The sequence below is a fragment of the Ursus americanus genome, chromosome 7 (assembly GCF_024610735.1).
Source record: "Ursus americanus isolate L20-20 chromosome 7, mUrsAme1.1.p, whole genome shotgun sequence".
Classification (NCBI taxonomy): domain Eukaryota; kingdom Metazoa; phylum Chordata; class Mammalia; order Carnivora; family Ursidae; genus Ursus; species Ursus americanus.
In genome coordinates, this window is record NC_142133.1 from 69,367,162 (window position 1) to 69,383,798 (window position 16,637).

At 38.1% G+C, this 16,637-nt stretch overlaps 1 long non-coding RNA gene across 1 annotated transcript in view; it reads left to right on the forward strand.

The window, feature by feature from the left end:
* The first annotated feature begins 378 nt into the window (after positions 1 to 378).
* The window catches only part of LOC148109726 (uncharacterized), a 142,392-nt gene continuing 126,133 nt past the window's right edge, over positions 379 to 16,637 (forward strand). The window contains exon 1 of the long non-coding RNA XR_015725093.1: positions 379 to 446. This is a non-coding gene — a long non-coding RNA (uncharacterized LOC148109726). The remainder of the gene's footprint in view (positions 447 to 16,637) is intronic.

Genomic DNA, 16,637 nt, shown 5'->3' on the forward strand with positions numbered 1-16,637 from the left:
TGAATGTTTTCATGTGTCTGGTAGTTTTTCTCAGTTGGGACTATTTGTCCAAAATTGGGATTAAGCATGGTTTCTGAGGGTCTCCGTCAGAAGTTTTGTGAGTTCCTACCCAATCTCTTAGGCCCCAGCGAAGGAACAGATGCTTAAACCAACTAAGCCATTTTTTTTTTTAATAAATATGAGTTCCAGGTGCTCGCTGAGTTAAAGAAATAAGCTCCAGCTGGAGGCTGCCTGACCAGCGAATCACTGCTGGGCCAAAGATTGTCTCCCCGTGTCCCGGCGAGACTAAGGCACTATTTCAGAAGCTGCCTATGGTCTGCACCTGTGGCCTCAGGAGAAGCTGGGATTCACAGGCGCCCACTGCTCTTTTGTTTGGAAAACACGTTCGCGGACATTTTGCCAGGCAGCAGGGTTTCTCTTGGTGGAAGAAACTACGACAAAAGGAGGTGAGTTGGCTTGCGCGGCGGATTAAAAGGAGCTAGAGTTATGTTCTGGAGACCAGAAAAAGGAGGCAAGGGAAGAAAGAATGGGCTCGGGAAGAAAACAGGGCCCTCGGTCTGCCGGGATAGCTAGGAAATTCCATACTTAGCCTGACAGTTAATGTTAAGTTGTTCGCTCTTGTTCGCTGTGCTTTAGAACTCCTTAGTCATACCCACATCTTTAGAAAAATACCTGACAAAAAATGGGCTTGTGCCGCTGGTGCTTTAAGGAACGTAGATGGAAGGACTGTGTCGGGTTGGAGTTCCCTTCGGAGGGATTGTGGAGTAAGAGTTGGAGAAACGAGTTTGTCCCGTTCCTAGGTATCTTCTGAAATGTTGGGCCAGATCCTGGACTTTCTGTGGTGCAGTAAAAGTAGACTGCAGTCATTGTGATTTCCACAAGATAGCACATTCTGGAGGAATTAGAGGCAAAAGATTATGCTTGCTTTTGGAAGTGGAAATGAGTCAGCTCTTGAACTTTTCAGAATACTCCAAACGACCACCATTATGCTCTTTGCCTGGGATGTTGGTAGGGCCAAGGGTAAGTTAGGACTAAGTCTTCAGTCCCTAAATCCTAGGACTCACGACTCAAGGCTGTAATTTAACTGATAATTCCCCAATTCCTGCTTCCTTCAGCCCCAGCTGCCTGATTGAGGTGGTGTATGCATGATTCCTCTGGGGGCTCTTTCCTCTCTCCCCAGATAGAGTTTTTATTCCGATATTTAAGTTTTACAGAGTTTTTCATAAACTTCCATCTGCTATAATTTGTTATATGTCTTATAGGAATGATCTTTTCTATGGATGGGACTCCTACATTTCAGTAATTTTATTTTATGCTTTGTATTCCTGTGGATCTAAGAGGGCAGCTGGATAATCCACTCTTTCTCTTGTATAATCAGTTTACTTCATGTTTTTGTGGGGGAAAGGTCAAAATTCCCTATTTAAACAAACGATTTTTTCTTAAATATAAGCAGGGAGTAGTGCAACTGTTGTGGTATTTAATTAGATTATCCCTAGTGCTTTGGGATAGAAATGAGAAAATATAAGGTACTGATGAATTTATTCTGGGGAGAGATTGGTGAATGTATTTGTTTCCTATTACTGCTGTATTACTACAAATCTAGCATATTACTGTTCTGGAGGTCAGAAATCTAAAATTGATCAGCAGGGCTGTGTTCCTTCTACAGGTTCTCAGGGAGAATCCATTGCCTTGCCTTTTCCAGCTTTTAGAAGTTCCCTCCATTTCTTGGCTTGTAGCCCCTCCCTCCATCCTCAAATACCGTATCCTAGCATTTAGAAATCTCTATCTCTATTTTTCTCTTTCATTGGCCTCTACTTTTTTCATGACCTCTCCTTCTCTGTGACCTCCCTGTCCCACTCTCATAAATCACTTAGTGAGTACATTGTGCCCACCTGTATAATACAGGCTAATCTTCTCAGCTCAACATCCTTAACTTAATCACATTTGCAAAGTCCTTTTTGCCCTGTTGGGTAACATACTCACAGATTCTAGGGATGGGTTGTGAACATCTTTGGAGTGCGTTTATTCTGTCTACTACAGTGAATGAATCCCTCATGACCTGCATGCATATATTAGGACAACTGTTGAGATTTGCAGTGCATGGAGAATCCCACCTCAGTGTTGAATTATTGGGCCTAAAAAATGCTCCCCAGAACAAACACCACTCTCAGGGAACCATCTGACAGCATGGAATAAGTAGACCTACAGTTACCCCAAATGATAACCTCAGAAGATAAGGAATCATTTCATCAAAAACATTGTGCTTGCTCTTACCTCCAGCCTCCAAAGAGCCAATGTTGTCTACATAGAACACTTTTTACCATATCCCCATTTTTCTACTCATCCTTCAGATCTTAAAGTTAATTAATGTTGAAGCATTGTCAGATGGAGTTTTGCAGGCCTGATGATTTTGGACAACACTTTGTATGTTAGTACCTCATCGTCTCTGGAGTTGCTTGCTGAGTAATTTTAGATGACTAATAACCTCATAATTAGATAAATAATTGATATGGTTCAATTATCTGCTACTTTACAACTTTATTAATATTCGTGTTGGAGCTGTAGATGCCTTTCTGCCCTTTATCTGCCTGGGAGAAAACCTAATCCTCCCCAGATTTGGTGAGACGTGCTAGAGAACCCTTGCTAGAATCCAGGATATGTAAATTAGCCATCTTGTTCTCAAGCATTAGCAGCTGTTGTTTTTAATCATTAATGAGATGGTTAGTATTTGCTGTAGGAGAGTGAAACCAAATGAATGGGTTTGGTGTTCATATCACTTAAAATCATTTTATTATTCAAAAATTCTTCACCAAAGTAGTTGAGCTCCCCAGAGGTGGCCAGAAGACCGCTGGCTTTGGTAGTTTGTGTCTAGGCTATGCATGGGGTTGCTTTGTTGCATTCTTCTTGGGGGTTGGCCTCTTGCAAGCTAGACTGTAGTCAATAAGGAATAATAACTCAACAAAATATCAGTTGAAATAATAAATGACAGTATTTATGAAAATGCAAAAGACACTTTTTTTTATTGCCTATCATTAACTGGAAAAGCATTATAGAAATTTTAAACTATGGAAGATTTTACACATAGCTAGATTAAGTATAGAAAACAGTAAAAGCAAATGGGTAAAAGTGGTGAAAAGGTACAAACTTCCAGTTATAAGATAAATAAGTCCTGGAGATGTAATGTACAGCATGGTGACTAGAGTTAGCAATACTATATTGTATATTTGAAAGATGCTAAGAGAGATCTTAAAAATTCTCATCACAAGAAAGAAATTGTAACTCTGTGTGGTGATGGGTGTCAACTAATTGTGGTAATCACTTCAAAATATATGCATGTATCAAATCATTATGTTGTTTTCATAAAACTAATACAATATTACATGTCAACTGTATGTCAATAAAAAATCACATCTGAGTGCTGAAAGGGGGAAAAACAGTAAACAAAATATCTGCTGATTTTTCTTAAAGGCACTACCTTAAAACTCGATTTTATTAATCATCATTTTTATATCTTTAAAATTGTCATGTATATGCTATATCATGATCTTATTTTAAGGGAGAAAACATAATTTCTATTTTTTCCGGTTTACCCTGGGAGGGTCTATGTGTTTGATAACCACACTCAAATTATCTTATTCTCTGACATAATATACATTTGATTTTAAAAGAAATTTATGAAGTAACTTTCACAAGCAAAAAAATAGCCATTGATACTGCACTGCAGAAGATTGGAGAAAGAAATCAGCATTTGCTTTGAAATTTTCTTAATTAGCTTCATGGGTTTAGCACAGAAGTATATAAGAAATTAAGTATTTACTCTGTTGATTCAAATTATATTAGTTCAGAAAGATCTAATTAGATGATTAGTGATTTAGATTATAGAGCTCCAATTGGTAGATAGACTCTTTCTCCAGAACTTTAAGCTGTTTTCAGGCAGATGTTTTCACATGATCAAGATACATGCCATGGTTCTACATATACCAATATATGTTTGTTTTATGCTATCAGTGACTTCTTTGTGCTTTACATGAATTGGTAACTAGGTTAGCGTGTGCAAAGTTTGCAATTAAACAACAACAACAACAAAAATAAAGTGGTCAGAAGTAGGTGGTATAGGCAATGTCCAGGAAATAGGAGGGATTAATAGGGAGAAATTTTTCACCAGCTGTTATCGTGGACTCTTATTTACTGATGAGGATGGCATTCCTTGGATCTGACATTCAATTAAGAGGATATAGCAAAATGACATGTTATTTTTGGAGTCTGAATGTTTGCTGTAGATGTTGGTTTGACAGATAATTGTGGAGAAGATCAATACTCCCTGATTAGAAACAAGTTGGTCTGTACAGGGAGACATGGACATGCTAAAGGTGGGCTTGTTAACAAAGGCCACTCATCATAGGGCTGTGATGCTCCATTGGTTGGAGACATTTAAGATCATTTGGAGTAAAGATTCTCCCTGACTACTTACTCTTGTGCCATTTTAACTTTTAATCAGCTGGTTCCTGATTAGTCAGAAACTTGAACTCTTTATAGCCATGAGAATGAAGATAAATAATCGGTGGTCAGTGACCATGTTAAATGACTGTTTTATTAATACCTTAAGCAAGTAGGGTGAGGAAGAGACTAACAGAATCTAGCTGGGATAGCTGGTTGCTCGGTGAAGACATGCAGCCATTGAACCTATGACCTTGCTGGAGGTGGGTAGAAGCTGGGTCTACCAAGAACACCAGCAACTTCACACACACGAAGTCTTGCTTCCCCACTTCCTATTCTTAGGATATTTAGGAATTTTCCCTATTCTCACCTGTAGGAAGACCTAACACTTTGAAAGTGTTCATCTTGTTGTTGTTTTGTTTTAAGTTGTTTCCACGTGGGGCTCGAACTCATGACCCTGAGATGAAGACCTGAGCCGAAATCCAGAGTTAGACACTTACCCCACTGAGCCACCCAGGTACCCCCAAAGTGTTCCTCTTTTATGCATATTAAGAATCAAGTCCTCAGAACATGCAAATGTGCTCTAGGTCCAGTGCCTTCCAGCAAGGAGGGGTGGTGGAAATGTTGTTGAGTGTCAAGTTCCACATGGTTTTATAGAAGCGCAAACCAGTAGTTATCGCCAGTCATCCCAAGTAGGAGGAAGGGGTAAGGACATGTAGGAGAGGTGCTGTGCTGGACATGCGGCAGCCGCTCCAGCTCATCTTCACTGCCTCAGTGTCCAGCCTTTCTGTACAGTGACCTTTCATGTCAGCTGTGTATTTAAGACCTGGAAAGGACTGTCATCTCCCCAGTCTGTCTGAAAGTAGAAAAAACAATCCTCCTTTCATTCTTAGAGGAGTTAGTTGTTGCAATGATAAAATAAGGTGATTCTTTAAAACACTTTGTGGTCAGAATTGGGCAGTTGAGACATTATATATTTTTTTTAAGCTGATTTCATGTAATGCTTTTCTGTCAATAAGAACCATAATGCTGCTTTTTCGTCAAGGAAGTAATTTTACAACTCCTCAAATCCAGTACACATTGCATATTCAATGAGTAAAGATGATTAGAAATACAGGACTAATCTCGTAATAGAAATGTGTCCCTCTTGCTAGCAAAACCAGAAGTATGAAACTCTCCCTCCCACTGGCAGGGACTGGGGGAGGGAACTGCATTCTGCGAAGTCATAAACTGTAATTTCAAAGTTTAAGTGAAATCTTTGGGAATACTAAAGGAGGCCTTGAACTAAGTTTGAGGTGGATGCTGTAGGGACCTGAACTGAATAGCTCTGCTTACAAAAATGAAAGTACTTTGGTTTGGTTTTGTCTTTCCTTTATTTGTTTTTAGGGCGATGGAGAAGAGCGAGCCAGTAGGGAAAAAGGGAAAGAAGAGACAGAGCAACTGACTTAACTGTGTGAAAAAAAACAATGCTCACGAGGACAGGAGAGACATTCATTGTCTCATGAGAAGTCTCTGGAGTTGTTAAATATACGCCTGCTTTGTCTCTTCAAGGCAGAATGAGTTCCCTGCCCTGTAGAATTAAATGTCATTGTGCATGAGCGCATGCAGGAGAGCACGGGGGCATTGTGGCTAGGATAAACAGTACATCAGCAGGTAGGTATGTAATAGATAAAATAGGTACTCGTGAAAAGCGCTCTAAAGATCTCATGGAATTTTGATAGCTACTACTATCAGAGGGTACCATTCTTATACCGGGTGGTCTGGAGAGGCCTGCCTGAGAAGGAAGGGCTCAGATCTACAGAACACTAAGGCAATGGAGTTCCAGGATGAGCAGATAACAAGTTCAAAGTCAACATTCAGGTGTCTAGGAGTATGCATTTTTATTAATCATAGAGCAAGCATTCAATCAATTTCTTCAATGAATGATCAAATAAAAGGACAAATGAAAAAATAAACTCTATATAAACACTTTAGCTTGACAGTGGTTTCCAAACCAAAACAAATTTACAGTGCATTTTCTCATAAAAATCTAAAATAGGTTTATGGCAGGTAGAAATTATGAATAGGAGATCATATTAGTAGGAGCAGCCCTCATGATGAACTGTCAGAATTAATGGAGATAGTTAGTCATCTCCGATTTTGTTTTAAGTGGGACAATCTTTGTTAGGCAATATGGATTGTGCCACTTAAATAAAATTGTAGTTTTGTGAATAACTTATTCCTAAATTTGCGGCTTCTTCAATGCTAATCTCAAGTGCCAAACAAATCTGAATCACAGTCTCTGGGAGGTTAAAGGTTCCAGTGGGGGAATGCTCTATTTTGTCATTGTGTCATTTAGAATTGTTTTATGCATCTCAGTGCAAACTAAAAATGTAAAAAGGATCATCACTTAGTAATAAACTGTAGACTTCTAGACAAACATTTTAACTGATTTACATCTGTTTTTCCTCTAGGATAGCTATAGTATTTGATAAATCTATTCTCCAAGTGATCAGTGATAGCTGGGGGAACATTTCTTTAGCTGTATGCAAATTGACCATGAAATGCAGAAATCCAGGCTATATGCCCACGGAGTGAGATCTGTTATGAATATGAGCTGTAGAAATACTGAGCCGTTCATCAAACAAACAGCACACTGAAGACCTTAAGAGTAATTGATTGGTTGAGTCACATGATAGTGTCAGGACATGTACTTAAAAGAGCCCTGAGCACTCCTGGGATGTTCAATAATTGATCAAAAGTAGCATTATCAGAGACGAATCAGAAATCAATCATCACTTCATTGTTTGGATACATAGAGACAGCTCCACTTAAAGTATTTGTCTTGCCAAATTTCTGAGAGAGGAAAAATATAGAATTTAAGTTGTCGACAAACTAAAAGGTAAAAATCAAAAACTGTTTCCCTATATTCAGGGAAACAGGGTTTAAGCCACCTTATTTTGGGTCACTGCTATATTTTTAGGCTTTCACCTCCTGACATCTAAGCAAAGGGGAAAACGTAAGAATAGAGAAACCTAATTTACCAGTGACCCATATGAAGGTAAGAAAATAATGCAAGATTACTGAGGAATGGGGCATTTGTATCAAAAGCTTTGACAAGTTTGGGGGCGCCTGGGTGGCACAGCGGTTAAGCGTCTGCCTTCGGCTCAGGGCGTGATCCCGGCGTTATGGGATCGAGCCCCACATCAGGCTCCTCCGCTATGAGCCTGCTTCTTTCTCTCCCACTCCCCCTGCTTGTGTTCCCTCTCTCGCTGGCTGTCTCTATCTCTGTCGAATAAATAAATAAAATCTTTAAAAAAAAAAAAAAAAAAAGCTTTGACAAGTTTGAGAAAAACTTGAGTCTCCATTCCGACTTTCTGCTGAAGGGGTCAGGAACTCCCTCAGGAACCGGGCAGGTGGGGTTTAAATCTGAGCTCTGCGTTCCATTACTAATCATGTTTGATGTTGTGCAAGATACTTAACTTTTACATCAGTGTTCTTATGTATAAAAGATATCAATTATTATCTCCAGAATTATCAAAAGGATTAAGTGAGGTAATGTATTCCTAGCATTTACTTAGTAGCTATATAAGTGTTCAAAAGTGGCATTAAATAGTTATAATAATACTAGTAACAATAACCACATTTCTTTCATAAACATAAGGATGAATAATTATGGAAAGTGAGCAGGGATGTAACAGAAGAAAGCACAAATGTGTCCGAACAATACTATGTGCATCAAAAACATTGTTTGGAGATTTTTAGGGATAAAACCAGGACTTTGGGATATATTTTTAGCAATAATAATGCAGGCATCCTCTGGCACCTGTGTTGCTAAAACACCTTGGCTCTTGGCTGGGAGTGGGGACAGTGGAGGGCAAAAAATGATTCTATGAGCCCAGAACATGCTGCTGCTGCAGACCTACCTCCTTTTCAGTCCCCTTGAACCTTAAGAGTCCAATGCTGGGATTAACAGCTGCACCATGGGGAAGCAAGTGCTTGTCTGGGTTAGACATCAAGAACTCCAAAGACTACAGCAGGTGGATTTTATACCACTGTAGAGAAAGATCGCACCTGTGGTGTCTCGTTGGACCAGTTCGTGTAGACTAGTAAATACGAAAGCAGGTACCAAATTAACTGGACTGAAGGATTCTGATTATTAAGGGGAAATAGGTTTGTTGTAGTACAGTGAGAAGCAGCAGAAGTATATCTGGACAAGAAAGCCTGGGGGAGGCAGAGTAGTTCTTAGGACACTTCAGAAATCCATACAAGGACTCATTCTTCAGGAATGGAAGTTTGAGTTGTGCAAGAAGTATAAGACCCTCAACAACAGATGTGTGGCTGAGGGTAAAGGAATCTGGAAATGTCATGTGAAAGACAGAAATTAGAAATACCAACCGCGGCCACATGATCAGTTGCAAAAACAAGAATAGCAACTATGGATGTTTCTTTTCTTTGTTATATACATATTTTTTAATAAACAATTTGTGTTCTCTCACTTATTTTATATAAGGTATGTTACTAGTTTAAACTTCATAGTCTGATCTTTAGGTGATAGTATCTCAAGGTGGGATTTTGACAAGATGAGGAATGAACAATATGGAGGAATAGAAATGGACACTGAAGGAGCCATGGGTTTCCTCTTTCAGGGAGGGAATGAGTAGGTTTCATGTGTACAAGAGATTGTTGCACTACATGAAACAGAAGCAAGTGGATCTTGCTATGAGCCCCACTGAAGGTGGTGGACATGTATCTAGAAGACTGTGTATGTCTGTGAAGGAGCTGAATGTTTGGATTGGCCCTCTTGACCTCTATTTCACATTCCTTCTATTTGGAAGATTTGAAAGCTAAAAATGAAATTTCCAGACTCTTTTGCAGATAGGGTTCTGGGCATTAATTAGTTTCTACCAATTAAATGTACTCACATGAGATTAGGACCACAGACCCATCTCTCTGTGTCTGTGTAAACTCTACCACACATGAGTGTCGGGAAGGGATTCACTTGTTTGTCCTCAGCTTCTTGGGTTTGAGACTGTTGTGGTGGGGACAACATCAGCAGCAGTATGGAAGCAGGTACTTCCTGCTGCTGGGTCTGTGTCATGAAGGTGTCACCTTGAAAAGCAGATTTAGTAGGAGCCCCTTGACTTCAGCTCTCTAGCCTCTTCAGTGATTTCTACATTAAACCCAATTTTGCTTGAAAAAGTTAGAATGGTGTTTTTTTTCCTGCACTGAACCTGTGATGTTTAGGAATTTCTTTTGAAAGAGCTACAGTGAAACCTCTAGGACAAACAACTTGAGACCTAGGTACATTCCACGGCTCCAAGTGAATCAGAACTCCATCATTAGGAGCGTAGCATCAAAGAGGAATACAGAAGCTTCAAAAACAAAGTTGTCTGATGGGCGGATTGATGAGAGTACTTTAAGAAAATAAAAGGGAGAATTAATAGGAAAAGGAAGTTATTTGAGATGTAATCTGCTTCTAAAAATACAAGTGACTTTTAGAAATAATTAACAGCTGAATGAATTAAGGTCGATAGAGAATAAATTCTAGAGGAAATTAGAGCTATTTGTCAAGTCCTTTACTGTGTACAGGCATTGTACTAACTGATTCTCGAGCATAATTTCATTTAAGCCTCATAACCACTACATAAGGTAAGTGCTATTATTATTGCCATTTGCAGATGCAGAAACTAAAATGCCCAGGTGTTAGGTTCTGTAGTATTGAACACATGTGGTAGACCTTGGATTTAGAACCCCAAAGGTTTACTGTTAGATTGTGTCTCATTAGTGATTACACTATGTTGCCTGTCAGTGATCCGTAGGGCATATTTTCTGAACAGATAGCTAGAGAACATGCCAGCTAGAATGGTACCTAAAGTTTGATTTGTCCAGTGGTTTTCTACCAGCGGCAGTTTTGCATGTAGGGGACATTTTGAAATGTCTGGAGATATTTTTTAGTGTCATGATTGGGGGCAGGAGGTGTGCTAGCCAATATTTAGTGGGCAGAGGCCAGAGTGGCTACCATATATTCTACGGTGTGAAGAATATTGCGCACAACAACGAATTATCTGATTGGAAATATCAATAGTGTCAAGATTGAGAAACCCTGAGTTAGCCAAACATTTCCCAAACCGTCCTATGGAATTTCTGTATGCTACAAAAAAGAGCTTTGTAGTTCAAAAAATAATAATAATTTTTGCGACATGCTACATATTCTATTCCCTTTTTGAATAATCTCTGTGAGGATTATATTTCAAATCTTATTTTAGCATATAATTTAAAATTCTGAAAAGTCCTCCAGCAAAGACACCTGCTTACCTTTTACTCCATAGAGAGATGCATAGTTCGGATTGCAGATGGTGGTACTCATGCCAATCATAAGTGACTTCACCAAAGTATTGGGAGAAAGAGCCAAAATCAAAATGCTATTCTCTTGACACCAACTCTAGAAGCTGTGAGATATTTTTTCTGGCAAAGTATACATTACCCTTAATTTAAAGAGTTGAATATTTAAATCAAAAGTGATCCAATAAAATGTAATAAACCGCAGATTATAAATCCTATTTCATCCAGTTGGCAGGGATCAAATCAACTTCATATGTGTACAAGGTTCTATTATCTGTATCAACACATCCCTCCCAGTTGAAGGCAGAGAGAGGGGAAGTGACTATGGACCTATACAGAGGTTCTACCTATTAATAGCCTATCTTTTACCCCCCGGTATGACAAATAGAGTTAGTTTTATAAGCGGGACAGGGGCTAATGGCAGGTGATGGGTTAACCTTACAAGGCTATTTCTGCTTGTGTCTTATCTTTGATTATTAAGCTATGTGTCTGCCTTGACCTTTGCTTTCTTTGGAAGACTATACACAGTCTGTTAGTTCTTCCTTTACATCCTGCCACTGTCCAGTATTGCATGTTGGATATGCAATGTCCTCGTGTTCCCTTGCAGGATCCTTAGAAGACTAGAAGGTAACACAAAGCTATTTAGCAGTGTTTTTCTTGAATTGAAAGATGCAGATAAATCGCTTTTCAATGAAGTCTGAAAGGAACCCATCAGGAAAAAGAAAAGCCTTAGAATGGTATTTCTCGCTATGCTCCAGATTGAGTTGGAAGAGAAGTGTCTGCCATGCCGATTTCTGACTCCTTTTCTGCACAGCCTAATGGATGGCTTGGCATACCTCTGGGTTCCTTCAGACTTGGGCACAAGTGCTTTTTTCTTTGTCATAATGAGATTTAATCAAGCAAAGCCAAAACCATTGCTGCAAGTTAAACACTCCCCAGGGAGGGGGAGCCAATGACTGGGGGAGTAATGAACCTCTATTTAACTTTCAGATTTTGTTAATAACAGTTTGACTTGTACTGGTTGGAGCTAATTAGTTGCTGCAGCTTCTCCATTAGTGGCTTATAAAATGGGGCTTACCTTGTGCATGTTAAGCAATTTTCTCAGTGTGGGTCATTTTAGAGAAAACAGAAGGAAACTAAGTGTCTTAAACATGCACGATTATTGCATTTTGTTGTGGTTTCCTTTCATATGGAGTTTTGAGAATGTCTGCAGATCCAATTCTGACAACTTCAGAAACATGTCTAAGATTAAATAACTTGGGTTTATTTGGGGATCAGTCCAGTTAGTTGTGAGGCATTAAGTTTATCTGTATCTCATAGAAGACAACCCTGGCGTGGTGTAAATTCTGTTTTGGTAGCAGTGTGAAAGGTAGGGTGCTGTTGATATTGAATAATAAGTTGAAGCTTCTCCTCAGAATGAATGGTATTCACTGTATCCATAGGCTTATGATGTTTGGCATTGTTCCCAAAGCAGACTGCATTCACCATTTGTATTCTCTCCTAGAATAGTATTCTCAAGTAAAACTAGCAAGGAGCTTGATCACAACATTTAAAAGACACTGGAATAGGGATGACACAATATCAGGGCAAGGAGCAAGGAAGCAGTGGTCATGACCCCAGGCCCTAGTGGTTTTAGGAGATGTTTATGATAATTATGAAACGTGCCTTGAGACCAGGATATTTTAAATCCCAGTGTGATATTCTAAACCCCTGTGTCACTAGATTGCAAACCGAATTTGGAGGTGGAGACCATGCAAAGTAAGAGTGGGGGACAGAACGGAAGCCTGTACGTGCTGTGAATCACTGGGGTATAGGTATATCTCCCTCAACCCTTTTAGCCTGGGCTAATCTTGAAAACTTCTCTCTGGGCTGATGTTTTGTGTTCTATGTGGTCCTTTCCACATGTCTTTGTGTCCTATGTCTCATCTTCTCAACTTCTAAAGATTTGGAATCTGATCTTTATAGTATTTGGTGTTCTATAATGAATAGCATTAACATGCTATTAGGCTGTATTAGCTAGGTAGCTTGATTTCCTAACAGGAGGGGCTCTACTAGGCTATTTTAAGTCCTGGGCATCTGATGGAGCAGGAACAATTGAGGAAGGAAAAGTGAGAAGGAACTTGGGGTGGTCTTGATTTAGAAAGAGCAAAATTAGACTCATAATGCCATCTACTAAACCTAGTAATACACCAGCATTGGGTTTTAAACCACTCACTCAGCATAAGCAGGCAAAGTCGAGTAAACTTGGTCCTGATGTTGAGTACTTGACTACTGCATCCATTCCTGAAGTCTATAAAACCTTCATTTCTACAGGTGTCACATCTTAAAATCCAAAATGTGACATACTCAACTATATTAACAGATTTTCAATTAAGTAAGTTATACCCAAGGGTTGTAACGTCTCCATCTCTGGTGCCAGAATGACAAACAGAATGTTAACAAACAGAATGAAAAACTAACTTGGTGACGTACATAATGAAATGTACTTTTAGTTCTGGTTGTTCATTTCACATTAACAAAATGGGTTAATCCTTTAAATGACACTGAAATCCCTCTGTGTGGCCATCAGTGTATCTGATAGTTAACAATCCAATGCTTACCCATCTGATGCATGATATGCGCTGGAAAGTAGTCCTTATTCCTCAGGGAAGCTGGTGCCTTGTAACAGGTTTAGCCCGAGAACTCTCTTTGGTATAAAACAGACCCTGAATACATTGCTTTTAGGTGCTGAGGATGCAAAACCTATACTCTAAAGAAACACGTGAATACTTTTTGTGCATATTAAAGGGTTTGTATGACATACACAAATGCTCCAGGGACATAATATTAATCATACTAAAGTCTACTATTCAAGTAGGAAGTTTTGGAACCCGGAGGACTAGAAATATGTCTTCATTTACATTGTACTACCCTCTATTCTTCTCTCTCTTTGGGCTTTAGGGGTGGAGCATTTCTTCCCTAAGGCTAGATGCTTCTCAGCTTTGACACAGATTGTCCTGTTTACTTACCATAGCTTTCCATCTGATACAAAACATAACGTAGCAAAGAGGAATACAGAATGCGGTGATTTTATGGAATGTAAAAGGAAGAGATGGAGGCTTTGGGGACAATTAACCATCAAAAATCTCTAAGAATCCATGGTTTCTTGAATTTTCTTGAGGACAGTGGAAGACATATTTGTGAGAAGACTGGAAATGGAAGGAGACATTGTATGGAAATCAACATTCTCCATTAAGTTCTCTGTAGAGTCAGTTGGAAAGTATGTATTCCATGTAGGTACCGCTAGCCCTGGGATAGGAGTATAGTTCAAGATTTGGTGAACCACCCCTACGTTGCCTTCAGGACTGAAAGAGACCACTACTAGGAAAGGTCCTGGTATTAAAGTTTTAATATTCTCTACCGCTGTATCTTTATCCTTTGAGAGTTTGTTTATTAGAATGAGCCCTGAGTCAGGGCTCAGAGATGAGGTCAGGGTACATAAATTTGTAAAGTATTTCATTAACCCGGTAGTTTATTAATTAGAATTAATATATGCCTGTGGGTAAAAAATAATCCACTCATCAAAGAAAAATAAAAAATACAAATTAAAAGTTTCCTTCCCCCACTCAAAAAACTTAGTCTCGTTCCTGAGAGACAAATGGTGTTAAGGGCTTTTTGTTTTTCTTTTGATGTGGTGATCTTTTTTCTTTAAACAGGGAACTCCTAGGTCTGCCCATGCCATATCATCAATACATAGAATTTTTTAAATGACCATGAAAATTGGAGATGCATAATATTTATACCATTAAACACCTGCCCCCCCAACTTTACTGCCTAATTGTTAGAACATACATCGAATGAGTGAGAAAGTGTTTCATTTCTCTTTTGACTGATGTCATTAATTAAAATAGTAAGTTTAAACTATAATTTCCTGATGTATCAATTTTAGAAAGAATTTGTTGCTCTTTGCTTAGTGAAAGATGTAGAATTAGGGCACTCACTGTCCCTTACTAATATTCCCATTAATTCTTTTCCATTTTTTTCCCCTTGGTCATTTTGTTATTTTACATCAAGGGTTATAACATCACATTATCTCTTGTATTTATAATTGAATTTTTTATTGTCTGTAGTTTGTTTTTAGAAGATGATCTCAATATAAAACTTCAAGCACAATTCACTACAGACCTAAATAGAATGTGTGTATCTTTAGAGAAGGAAATATAATCTAATGTCATTAAAAGTTATTGCTTAAAGAAGAATCTCTCCAGTGTCAATAACTGATGAGCTCTCATTTCTGGATTAGGTTCGGTTACCAATCTTTTAATCATGTATACAGACTTCTTTTGCATTTGTTCCCAATACCTCCTGGCTATTAATGATTTGATCTACACATCTATGGAAAACATTTTTCATCAAAATTTTGAAGATATAATTTTTCCATGGATCCAGTATTACTGATACGAAGTCTGGTAGTCTGGAATAAGTAACCTGTTTTACTTTTGAGACATTTTATAATGTTCTCTTTTTCCTTGGAGTTGTGAAAAATCATGAATGAATGTCCAGGTTTAATGGTATTTTTTTGCCATTTTCTTTTTCAAGTTTTTATTTAAATTCCAAAAACATACAGTGTAATATTAGTTTCAGGTATAGAACTTAGTGATTCATCACTTATATACAATACCCAGTGCTCATCGCAAATGCCGTCCTTAATCCCATCACCCATTTAGTCCATTCCCACTCACCTCCCCCCCCCCCAGCAATCCTCAGTTTATTCTCTATATTCCCTATAGTGGGAATATACCACTATATTATACCTCTATATTCCCTATAGTCTTGTTTTCTGGTGTGCCCCCCCACACCATTAATTCTATTTCAGAAACCATAGACATTTAATATCTGACGATGTTTTCCCCTAGATCCATTGTTTCTTTGATTATTTCCTCCCTTCCATTGTTTCTGCTTTTTCATTCTGGAATTTTTATTAGGAATAAGTTGAAAACTTATAACTAATATCTCAGTACATTTACTTTGCATTCTTCTTCCACTGCTTTGTTCTTTGTTTCTCTATATTTTGGACACTTATTTCAACTACATTTGTAGATAACCGTCTTGCTTTTTTAATTCATGTCCATTTTGTAATTCAGATGATCTACTCTTTGAAAATTTAAGCAACTTACCAGTATGTATTTTATAATTAGTACATAACACATTATATAATTATTTTATATATATAATGTATATGGACATATACATTTTTCTTCTCAGATTAGTCCATTTAAAACAGTCTGTTCTTGTTTTATGAGTACATTTTTTAAAGTGTGTGTCTGTTTACTGGCTTGTCTATTTTCCTCAGACAAGAGTCCTTGTTTACTCTTGTTAGCATTCTCTTTCAAATTTATTTTTTTTTCCTTCTCAGATGCTTAATAATTTCTAGATATCTTTGGATATCTGTGAACAAATAATTATGCTAGAAGGATATTACGAAGAAAAAAAATGCAATCATGGTGGATGACCATCTTTTGCGTCAGCTGGAAGGCTCTCTTTTTTTGAACTGAGATCCAATATGAAAATAATGAGGCTTTTCTTTTTTGTCCTACAGATTTTCTTTGGTATTAACGAAAGTAGGAATTTCCAATTAAACAATGACATCATCACTAGAAGCACAATATACAAAAATGATGGCTCTTTCAAGGAAAAAGAAATCTCATTTAGATACAAAATTCAAGTCTGTCAGTGTTATTTTTAGTTTGGAGAGTTGTAGCTCATAAAATATCAGATAAAAATAGGAAATCGTACTTCATACTTGATATTATTTTAGTGTGCTTCGTGTTCAAAAAATTTTATCAATATGTTTGGGTATCTCATCCCACTGATACGAACATTCTGTGAAAAAGCAG